The 11660-nt window shown below is 38.5% G+C and overlaps 1 protein-coding gene across 2 annotated transcripts in view; it reads right to left on the reverse strand.

Annotated features, from left to right (window-relative positions):
- The window catches only part of LOC121388538 (fatty acid 2-hydroxylase-like), a 64964-nt gene that overhangs the window by 12679 nt on the left and 40625 nt on the right, over positions 1 to 11660 (reverse strand). Inside the window, exon 1 of one of the 2 annotated variants that reach the window (XR_005959982.1) lies at positions 843 to 1850. The exons of the other annotated variant lie outside the window; for it this stretch is intronic. The gene's annotated coding sequence lies outside the window, so the exon portion shown is untranslated. Of the gene's footprint in view, positions 1 to 842; positions 1851 to 11660 lie in introns of those variants that run through there. 2 annotated transcript variants of the gene reach the window in all.

Genomic DNA, 11660 nt, shown 5'->3' on the forward strand with positions numbered 1-11660 from the left:
ATTTAGGCCTATATTATAATTATTATATGTGTGTAATTTAGCAGTATAAACTTTTATTTTAAAATTAAAAAATAAATAAATAAGATGTAGCTGTAGTATGGCAAAATAAATACAAGCATAGATAATATCCAAACAACTAAGATTAAATGAAAAATAAAGACCACACAAATTTAATGATAAAGGAATATACTCTTTTATTCAAGAACTGGATGCATCGTTTTGTTGGGGGGGGGGGGGGGGGGGGGGGGGGGTCGTCATCATGGAAGGCGATGGAATTGTGTATTTTATTTACAGTATAAATTAAATGTGGGATTTTTTGTGGGACTATTTTGTTTGCTAAATTAATCTCTGGGGCAACGGGCAACTGTATTTACGTGCCCCTATCCACAGAGGTTCAGGCACGCCCACTACAGATTTAGCCTCTGACTTCGCCAGTGACTAACTCCGGAGCAGGGGGGGGGGGGGTGTAAGTTTGAGGTGGGCGGAATTTGGAAAAAAGCCATTTAGTGAGCGCGGACCAAATAGCAGACACTTCGTAAACTTGAAGTAACACCGAGTGGGAGCCGTGTTCTGATTGGCTGAATTTCGATTCCTCGGTGAAGCCTGTTTTTTTACCTAAGTCTACAAAGGGTAACTGCATACCAAAACATGTCTGGACTCTAAATTTTTAACCCAAAATAGTTAAGACTGCTCGGCCGAAAAGTTTTTAAGGTGATTTTGAGCAATTGAACGGGCGCCAAAATAAAATGCGTTAGACTACTTATAAAAAAATAAACATAAAATTTTTGAACTGCTTACAAAACATTTAAAGTCTAACTAGCCCAATAAAAGAGGTTACTCACGGAGGCAAAGGAGGTTGGTAGAGGGGATGTCGTCAAGGAGAGCTGATGAAGAGGGACGAATCCAGATGGTGGAGGGCTTGCCGGTATGTGGACTTGGCGATGTTCTCGGTGATTGGACGGTAATCTTCCCCGGCAACGGTCTTGATGACACGGTGGATGGTCGGGTTGTCCATTTCATCGAGAAGCATCCCTTGGTGGAAAAGTCCCCTCCGGCGGACAGTAAGGCAGATCCCTCTCCCATCTTTCATAGTAATCCTCCGCACCGAAAACTCTCCTTCCGTTAGGGGCAGAGGTTCGTAGGTCTCCGGACCAGGTTCACAAAGGAGCCGACGGACATCCCCGATGTTGGTCTTGACCAGCCTTGTGTAGCGCGATGGTAGCTTGCCAGACTGTAATGTCCAAGGCTGGCCGATGGTCGGATCATCTATCGGCGGTGAAGTTGGTGTAGGCGGTTGAGTCGGCGGACTTGGCTTGTCTGGTTGGTCGCCTGGGGACACAACCGCCTTTCGTTTTCCAACGGCCACAAGACGGGCCTGGGTTTCTACAGCGCCACTCTTCCTGGGTGGGGGTGGCATCGCTGGAAACCCGGAGGCTGAAGGCTTCGGAGATGTGGGGGGCGATTCCATCAGGGCCCGGTTAAGGTCCGTGTCCGGCTTCGCCACTGGCAAGTCAACATCTGGATCCAGCAGGGCTGTAACAGCTGGTCTCGCTGGTGTAGACTGGGGCTTGGGGCGTACAACAGAAGAAGTCGCCGCCGGTAGTTGAGCTACCGGTTTTGACCTCCCCCGGTCCGCCCCTGGCGCGTCCGTCTTCCTCCTCCTTCTCCTCCTAGGTGGCTTTCTCGCTGGTTCACCGTACACCAAGGTCACGGTTGCCCGTGGCCCGGTGTACGTGACGCGGTACTCCAATAACACTCCGTAAGAAGCAATGAGTCCCCCCAGGTGGGGGGGGGGGGGGTAGCTCGAGAGAGCAAGCGCACACGTCCTGCTTCATCTTAGCTCAAATCGCAACTCGAAATTAATCTCTGTTGGTGTCAACAAGCAACAACATTAAAGTCAACATAGTCACTAGTAATAAGGCTTAAATTACATATGTATTTGTTGATTCAGATGTTTGTTCATGTAATTAATGTATATTTATGTTACTGTTACTGCAGATAAATGTATATTATATTGTTATTTTTGCTCTGACCATATTCGGGTGTTATGCAAATAAATTATTCTTATTCTTATTCATTGTGAGGGAAGCCATGGAATTCCATCAGGTTTGTCATTTTAATTACCCTACCCACAAGCGGCGCCTATTGTCGAACCAAATTGTTAACAACTACGAAAAATTACTCTCCTACCTTTAATTGCCGTTAAATTTCCTCCAAAGTTTGTCCAGACACAAATCTTGAAAAAACCATTACAATAACACAGATTCCACATACCAGATGATAACCATGTCACCTATATCGACTTCGCTGAGAGTGCATAAGGAAAAAAGCATGTAATTTTGTATCAGCTGCCATTTTGACTTTTTATGGAATATTCTTCAAGAGGGGTGAAAGGATAGGACTTAATCTAACAACGTCATAACATGTTATGATATATAAGCAAACGTGATGATGTCATATTATTATTTTTTATTATTATTACTATTTTAATGATACCACTAGAGATCATCGATTTCATAGTAATTGTGTCACATACTTTGGAGGCTTTCACCCCTCTTGAAGAGTATTCCATAAACAAGCAACATGGCAGACGGCAGAAAACTGCATGTATTTTTCCCTATGCAATTTCAGCAAAGACAATATCGGCGACATCGTTGCAGTCTCGTGTGTGGAATCTGTATATTTGTAGTGGGTTTTTTTCAAGATTTGTGTCTGGACAAACTTTGGAGGAAATCTAACGGCAATTAAAGGTAGGAGAGTAATTTTTCGTAGTTGTTAACAATTTGGTTCGGACAATAGTCTCTTCTTTTGGAAATTTGTAAAACGATATTTTTTTTATCATCATGTTATGGTTTATGCAGCCAACTGCACATGTTTTAGGCATCGTGACCGTTAACTGTTCTAAATGATGGACCAAAGTTGCTTCATTTCACTATCAAACCATACGTAACTAAGGAGAAGCTTCACAGCGTCACGTGATAAACAATGGCTACCCGTATGTTCGGTTCCGAGAATGACACGGGTCTTGTCAATTTATAAATAAAAATTATTACACGGAAAACTACCAAACAACTGATTACACTCGGGCACATAGATATTTATCAAACTATACTTACCCGTATAACATTTCAAAGAATGCATGTCATGCGTTTTTCAAAGAAATAGTTTTGTTATAGTTCGGTCGCCTACAGTGACACTGATAGTTCCCGCCATTAAATTTACAATGCAGTAGCATGAGTATGCGAAAATCAACGATTTTCTATATTTTTTGGTTATAACATTTTCAAGAAAGTATGTATTTAAAAATAATAAAGTAATAAAAAAACACTTACCATAAATCGCAATCTCTTTCAAACAGAATTCAATACGTATTTCCTAGTTTAAGAGCTGAGGCCCGAGAGTGCGGAAGTCACGTGACAGTTTCGTACCCTGGCAAATTTTGTATTGGTGCCCAAATTCTGTATTGACCCGGAAAATGACACGGTGTACCTGTGGTATGGATTAGTTATTGGCCAATCAAAACGCATGAAATTTATCTAAACGGTAATAAAGCCAGATATTTGTAAATAAAAAAACCAGTAACACATGTATATTACTCTAAGTAAATGTACATGTATATAGACACCAGCCCCACATAAATGTATCCAAACAAAGTTATGTTTGGTTAGCTGCAAACCATTAGGTGCTGTCAATATTAATAGCTTTAAAACATTATACATTATATACATAAGTCAGTGTACCATTGTAGAATACCGGCAGATATTTGTAAATTGAAAAAACAACAACACATATACTGTACTGTATGGTTTAACATATGATTATTGTATGTGGGAAAAGCGTTATGCTCTACCCTTCAAATGTGTAAAAGATACAACCCTGTTATGGTTTCAGTATCGATTGCACCATCGGATTTTAGCTACCAATTCTTTCTTACAGATGATACACTACATGTATGTAGATTCAAATAAGTGTAGTTTTTGTAAAAATGTCCCTGAAACCTTACAACACTTGTTTTATGATTACAATAAAATAAAATATATATGCAATGCATTGACGGAATGGATATTTGAAAAAATGGACGTTAGAATTTCTCTGAATAAGCATACAGTTATGGCAATATGATAAACAGTGATATGAACCAAGTAATTAACTGGTTAATAATCAATATAAAATATCGCATTTATAGTATGAAAATACTAAACAACAGTCTTAATTTTAATGTTATAAAAACAAAATTGCAAAACAAATTTCAAACAGAAAGATATATATAGACTATATATACACACATACATACATACATGTATATATGAAATATGTTATAATTTTAGTATTATTGTACATTGTAAGACGATGATTCAAGGCACCCGAACGTGACATTGCTGGTGATCTGAGGTAATAACCCCCCCCCCCCAAAAAAAAAAAAAAAAAAAAAAAAAAAAACCCACATGTACTGTAAGTTAGTAGTGTAAGTAAATGTATGTATATACATGTATAATCACTCTTGGCATCTACAGACAAAGCACATTTATTACACATCAGTGTAAGATATTGCTCATGTCATAACATTCACTCAGTATCTAACTAGCGTAATACAGATGTGACGTAATACAGATGTGACGTGCGTGTGACGTGTCATGAGTGTGACACAGATCACTTGCTGACCCAATTCGTAGAAAAATAATGTGTAGTAGCCAGGTCTCGACATCTGCTTACTTCTGCATTGCGGCTTGTTTGTAGTTGGTTTGTAATAAATAAAATACTAAAATAATTTAAAAAAAAATAGCTATATAGTGTATAATACACATACAAACAAATGTTTTTCAAATTAACGTTTTGGTGAATGATATTCATTTGCCAAATTCAACTTTAAATCACACTTAGCGCTTTGACAATTGGCAGCTTAAAACCTGGTTTTAATTGCCTGAAAAACAATTTTAACAATTTAAATTTCACATATTATTTGTTTGTCTTCTATCTCATTTACGCTGCATGGGCGGATCCAAGGGGGGGACCAGGGGGACGCGTCCCCCCCAAAAATTGTTCAAGTGCCCTCAAAATGTCCAAGTGCCCTTTTTGTTTGTAGAATTTTTTTTTTTTTAAGTAAACAATAATTATATTGTAGATAAATGAAATCAAGATTTTCGTTTACATGCGCAAGCGTGCAGATATGTGTCTGTGTTATTGAGTCTCAATGGGGCCCCATTGAGGTTCTAACGTGAGTGACGCCAATTTACTTCATTATTGCTAGTATATTATGACGTAGAACTGTAGGAATTCATATTAATTGTAAATATCAAAACTTGTAGTAAGGTGCCCTTTTGACGAGTCAATGTGCCCTTCTTTTTTGGTCCCCCCCTAAAAATATTTCCTGGATCCGCCCATGCGCTGAACGTGACACGTGTTTGCAGTCATGCAGGCTTTTAAAAACACTGTCTGTTGCAGCTGCTGCATATGTTTTGTGTATTTACATCAGACGCGTTCCGGCCACAATTAATATACCCATTGCAGTGCGTTATTGTGATAACCATATTAAAAGCAGAGAGCTCTTTGTTTTGAACACAGTTACAAAATGAATGCTGTGTAAGCCTACTTGCCATGTTTATTTTTATTTATTTTTTATTTTTTATTTTTTTTGTATAAAAAATTTAAAGAACATGTACTAACCATTACTTTTATAAACTGATAGTATTGTTTTCTATCATAAAATATATGTATCTTACTGAGAAAAAAAGAGAAGTTTTGTTTAACGACACCACTAGAGCACATTGATTATTTAATCATCGGCTATTGGATGTCAAACATTTGGTAATTCTGACTCGTAGTCATCAGAGGAAACCCGCTACATTTTCCCATTAGCAGCTCTTTTATATGCACTTTCCCACAGACAAGAAAGCACATACCACAACCTTTGACTAGTTGTGGTACATTGGTTGGAAGTTACCGGCCTCGGTGGCATCGTGGCAGGCCATCGGTCTACAGGCTGGTAGGTACTGGGTTCAGATCCCAGTTGAGGCATGGGATTTTTAATCCAGATACCGACTCCAAACCCTGAGTGAGTGCTCCGCAAGGCTCAATGGGTAGGTGTAAACCACTTGCACCGACCAGTGATCCATAACTGGTTCAACAAAGGCCATGGTTTGTGCTATCCTGCCTGTGGGAAGTGCAAATAAAAGATCCCTTGCTGCTAATCGGAAGAGTAGCCCATGTAGTGGCGACAGCGGGTTTCCTCTCAAAATCTGTGTGGTCCTTAACCATATGTCTGACGCCATATAACCGTAAATAAAATGTGTTGAGTGCGTCGTTAAATAAAACATTTCTTTCTTTGGCTGGAAGTTGAAAAAACCCAATCAGTTGAATGGATCCAACGAGATAATTTTTTTCCTGTGGCACAAGCACCTCAGGCCTCCCATGACTGCCCCCTAGCTTTAGTCTCAACCAACATAGCTAAATGCTGCCCCTGTTAAAATAATAAAATAACATTAGTTTAATGTAACACAGTTGCAAGTGACCGGTTATTAATTGCGGCTAATGAACTGCAAGACTTTCTAAAGTGCACAAATTGCATGTATCCTGTGTAAATAATCTCATTGAAATCGGTGTATTTTCATTTTTTATATAGCCGCACCCAATACACTTGCTAAATCGCTAAATCGAGTGTAACTGAGCCATTAATTACATTAAATTTTTAACGAGATACCACATTATTCCATCCGTTACAGTACTTGTATATACCCATCTAACTCTCCTAGCCGTGTTACTGCTGATACAAACACAATCAATATCAGGAATATTTACCACCCAAACCATGACAACGGAAAGGCCCTTTTAACGTGTGTGGGTGGAAGACATGCACTGTTTAAAGTAAAAATGCATAGAGTTAAAAAGAATCATGGTAAATGATCCAAAATAACCAGCACAGCAATAACAGATAGTTAAGTTCTAAATAATATATCGTTTCACTTGATGATTCCTGTATAATGGTGAACTACTGTAAAAGTTACACTCACATTTTACAAATTTACCGGCATCGGTGGTGTCGTGGTTAAGGCTGATAGGTACAGGGTTCGCAGCCCGGTACCGGCTCCCACCCAGAGTTTTAACAACTCAATGGGTAGGTGTGAGACAACTACGCCCTGTTCTCTTTCACTTGCCACTAACCCACTGTCCTGGACAGACAGCCCAGATAGCTGAGGTGTGGCCAAGGACAGCGTGCTTGAACCTTAATTGTATATAAGCACGAAAATCAGTTGAAATGAAATATTGCAAAAATTTTAAAAACAATTAGCAAATTTTATCTCTTGATTCACCAATTGCAAATTTTAAAAACAATTGGCAAATTTTATTTGAATTTGACAAAATACATTTTTGTAATAATTGATATTCTGTTGGAAAACAATGATTCTGAGACTGCTAAAGCAGTATGTGTCCACTACTAGCTGGGCCCAATACAGTTTCTTGTTTCCCAAATTCAAGGGTAAAAATGGGTAAATCACCATTAAAGGGACATGCCCTAGTTTTTAAACACTAAGGCATAGTTTTGACTATTAAAGACGTTTTTTGATAACTGAAATCATACTTTACTTAGATTTTATTGTTTAGATATCCACTTCCTTACATTCGAAGTGTTTTTGGTCATCCTGGTGTTTTTAATACCACAAAAGGCATTTCTCATATTTCTTAAAATGCACGTGCGTCTGAGAAGTAACAGTTATGGAGTCGAGTTTTAGAATATTTTTAGAGGGTATTTCACCAGACTCAATTGTAACTTTATCCAACTGTGCTACAAGGTTTGTAGATTAACTAAACTTAGTGTGCATTTTCATGGGCTGAAACTAGGGTCTGTCCCTTTTAAGTCAAACTTGATCTACATGTATAACTGTACATGATGAGGCAACAAACATTTCAGCTCAATATCTTGAAGCATTGCACAAAAAAAGAAAAAGAAAAAAAGAAAACCGAGTGGAAAACAAGTTTGTTTCTCCCAAGTTCAAGGGCAATAACTCTGAGTAAAATGAGTAATCATCATGAAAATCGAATGTGATCTGTAACAGTAGGCCTACGTGATCAAGCTATACAAAAAATATCAGCTCAATATCTTGAGGCATATTAAAAAAAATCCAAAAAAAATCTGAAAAACTGTATGTGGGACAGACAGACAGACAAATAAAAGGACAGACAAAAACTTATAGACCCCTCTGGTTGGATCGGTAGGGGACTAATTAATAACCATGGTTTTCTGCAATGTTTGAAGTTCTGCTGTACTAGGTTTATGTATGTCTTTGCAGATAATGACATATTTGCCAAACAGTAATTATATGGTTGCATACGAAACACTACACATTTTTACATGGGTTACAACTAATAATATAGCCTACTGTGGTTAGAATGATGGAAATATCGAGTGAAAACGTTTCAGGCTGCCCGAGTATTCCGACTGTAAGAGAGCAAGACGGACATTTGAACAGTGAGAGGGGTTGGTGGTGGTGGTGGGGTGGTGTGTATTAGTGGGGTAACAATACATCGAACTATCGATATGTTGCGATAGTCAGTGCCTCGATAGCAATGCATCGATAGTTAATTCAACTATCGATAACTATCGCAACTGTTTGTTCAACTATAATATTATAGTCTACGACCAACGCATGATTTCACTACCTAGTGACATTATTACAGATAACTAAGTACAAACACAGACATACATACAAACACAAACATACGTACATACGCACGTACACTCACACATATAAACACACACACAGATAAACACACACACACACACACACACACACAGACACACATACATACATACATATTGGAAGACTGAGGTAAATAGTTTTGTGAAATATCTATTCATGTTACGGTTATCAAGCGATTTAAGTATTCACAATAGTATTGCAATACTATTGCAATAGTACTATCACTATTGCAATACTATCACAATAGTATTTTAAGTATCGCAATACTATTGCAATAGTGAAACTGACCGCAATAGTCACCCCTAGTGTGTGTGTGGTGTGTGTCTGTGTGTGTGTGTGGTGTGTGTATCTATAGGTGTGTATGTGTCTGTGTGTGTGTGTGTGTGCATGTGTGCGTGCATGTGTGTGTGTGCGTGCCCGGGCGCGCGTGTGCGTGTATATGTGGTTATTAATTCGCTATTCAGCTGGCTTGGATGTGGCGCCTATACAACTTTATACCACTGGAGCCAGTTTCACAAACCATCGTACGTTTACGTCTACGGCTAGCAGTTATACCAGTCATCGGTTTACCTTGTTTGACATAATACTGTAGGCCTTTTTCACGCAGAACATTACATCATTACGGAAAGTATATAATTTTAAGGACTTCTAACTATATTGCTGGGGTGTCGTTAAACATTCATTTATTCATTCATTCATTCTAACTATATTTACTGTACTAAACTAGTAATACGAATTGTTATTTAGTCGTAAATTTACGTTTACGTGCAAAACCTGGCTTACGATGTTTTGTAAAATAGGTCCCTGAACTGGTATTTTCATCTTAATATCTACACATTCAGCCACTTTACATGACACAAGAAAACTGTCATCATTTGAGTTCTAAAATATTGTGACTACACAAACGGTTTAAAAATACAAATAAATATTATTTATTTATTATTTAAAGCTATTCATTGGCCAGTTTATTTTCATTTCTCTTGGCAGAAAAATAAACATGAATGTACATGTATTTTGTAAATAATAAAATATATCATATTTGACTGGATACGAAGTCGTGATACCAAAATAAATTTATGAGAGAGAGCTAGAGAGAGAGAGAGAGAGAGAGAGACAGATGGAGGGAGTGAGAGTGAGAGAGAGAGAGAGACAGAGAGACAGAGTACAATGTAGAAAGTTTCTTAGTTTGGCTACAATAAACAATGCTGAAGTATGCGTAAAGTCAATACACAAAACTTTGCATAAAGATAGGTGAAAAAATAAATATTTTGTTTTACCCCCCCCCCCCCCCATCATCAGCTAATTGAAACTTGATCTAGAAAATAACAGAACGAGAACCTACTGCCAACATAAGAGTGCTATTTCTGAACAGCAGCAAGGCTTCTTTTATGAACAGAGTGCAACATAACAATGACTTTTAATATACCATAGACATCAGAAGATGCTAGCAACAGATGTGGAGGTGGAGGTGGCAGTTGTATATAAATTTGCCTTTCAACTGAAGGTGTAGGATTTAGTCCAGTGGTAAGACACTTGCCTGATATGTAGTCGGTCTATGATTGAATCCATTCGGTGGACCCATTTCCCACTCCAGCCAGTGCATCATGACTGGTATATCAACGGCTGTGGTATGTGCCATCTAGTGGGATGGTGCATATAAAAGATCCCTTACTACTAATGGAAAAATGTAGCAGGTTTCCTCTTCAAGATTATGCCAAAATTATAGCCGATGATAAATAAATCAATGTGCTCTAATGAAAGAAAGAAAGAAATGTTTTATTTAACGATGCACTCAACACATTTTATTTACGGTTATATGGCGTCAGACATATGGTTAAGGACCACACAGATTTTGAGAGGAAACCCGCTGTCGCCACTACATGGGCTACTCTTTCCGATTAGCAGCAAGGGATCTTTTATTTGCGCCTCCCACAGGCAGGATAGCACAAACCATAGCCTTTGTTGAACCAGTTATGGATCACTGGTCGGTGCAAGTGGTTTACACCTACCCATTGAGCCTTGTGGAGCACTCACTCAGGGTTTGGAGTCGGTATCTGGATTAAAAATCCCATGCCTCGACTGGGATGTGAACCCAGTACCTACCAGCCTGTAGACCGATGGCCTGCCACAATGCCACCCAGGCCGGTGTGCTCTAATGATGTCGTTAAACAAAATAAACAAAGTTTAGATGAATCACATCTCACTCTAGAAGGGGCGGGATTTAGCTCAGTCGGTTGAGTGCTTGCTTGGGGTGCTTGCGTCACAGGATCGAACCACCTCGGTGGATCCATTCAACTGACTGGGTTTTTTCTCATTCCAACCAGTGCACCACAACTGGACAAAGGCCATGGTATGTGCTTTCCTGTCTGTGGGAAATATTCCTTGCTACTAATGGACAAATGTAGCGTGTTCCTCTCTAAGACTACATGTCAAAATGACCAAATGTTTAACATCTAATAGCTGATGATTAATAAATCCATGTGCTCTAGTGGTGTTGTTAAATAACAGATTAGAGATTTGGATCTAGACAAAGTTTTAGAAGCACAGGCTCAGATGAAAGCCATTCGTCTATTAAATTATTCACCTAATTGGTTTTTCTCTCATTCCAACCAGTGCACCACGACTGGTATATCAAAGGCTGTGGTATGTGCTTTCCTGTCTGTGGGAAAGTGCATATAAAAAGACCCCATGCTGCATTAGGAAAAATGTAGCGGATTTCCTCTGATGACTACGAGTCAATTACCAAATGTTTGACATCCAATAGCCGATGACTGATTAATCAATGTGCTCTAATGGTGTCGTTAAACAAAACAAACTATATACATTAAACACAAACACTGTAGTGAAAGCAAGAGAACATTTTATTAAATGTGTAACATGATACATGATACATAAATTGAGCCTTATATATAATGTGTATATATACGTAATTGGAAATAAAAACAAGAATCAACATCACTGGTG

Source organism: Gigantopelta aegis, chromosome 14 (assembly GCF_016097555.1).
Source record: "Gigantopelta aegis isolate Gae_Host chromosome 14, Gae_host_genome, whole genome shotgun sequence".
Lineage (NCBI taxonomy): Eukaryota > Metazoa > Mollusca > Gastropoda > Neomphalida > Peltospiridae > Gigantopelta > Gigantopelta aegis.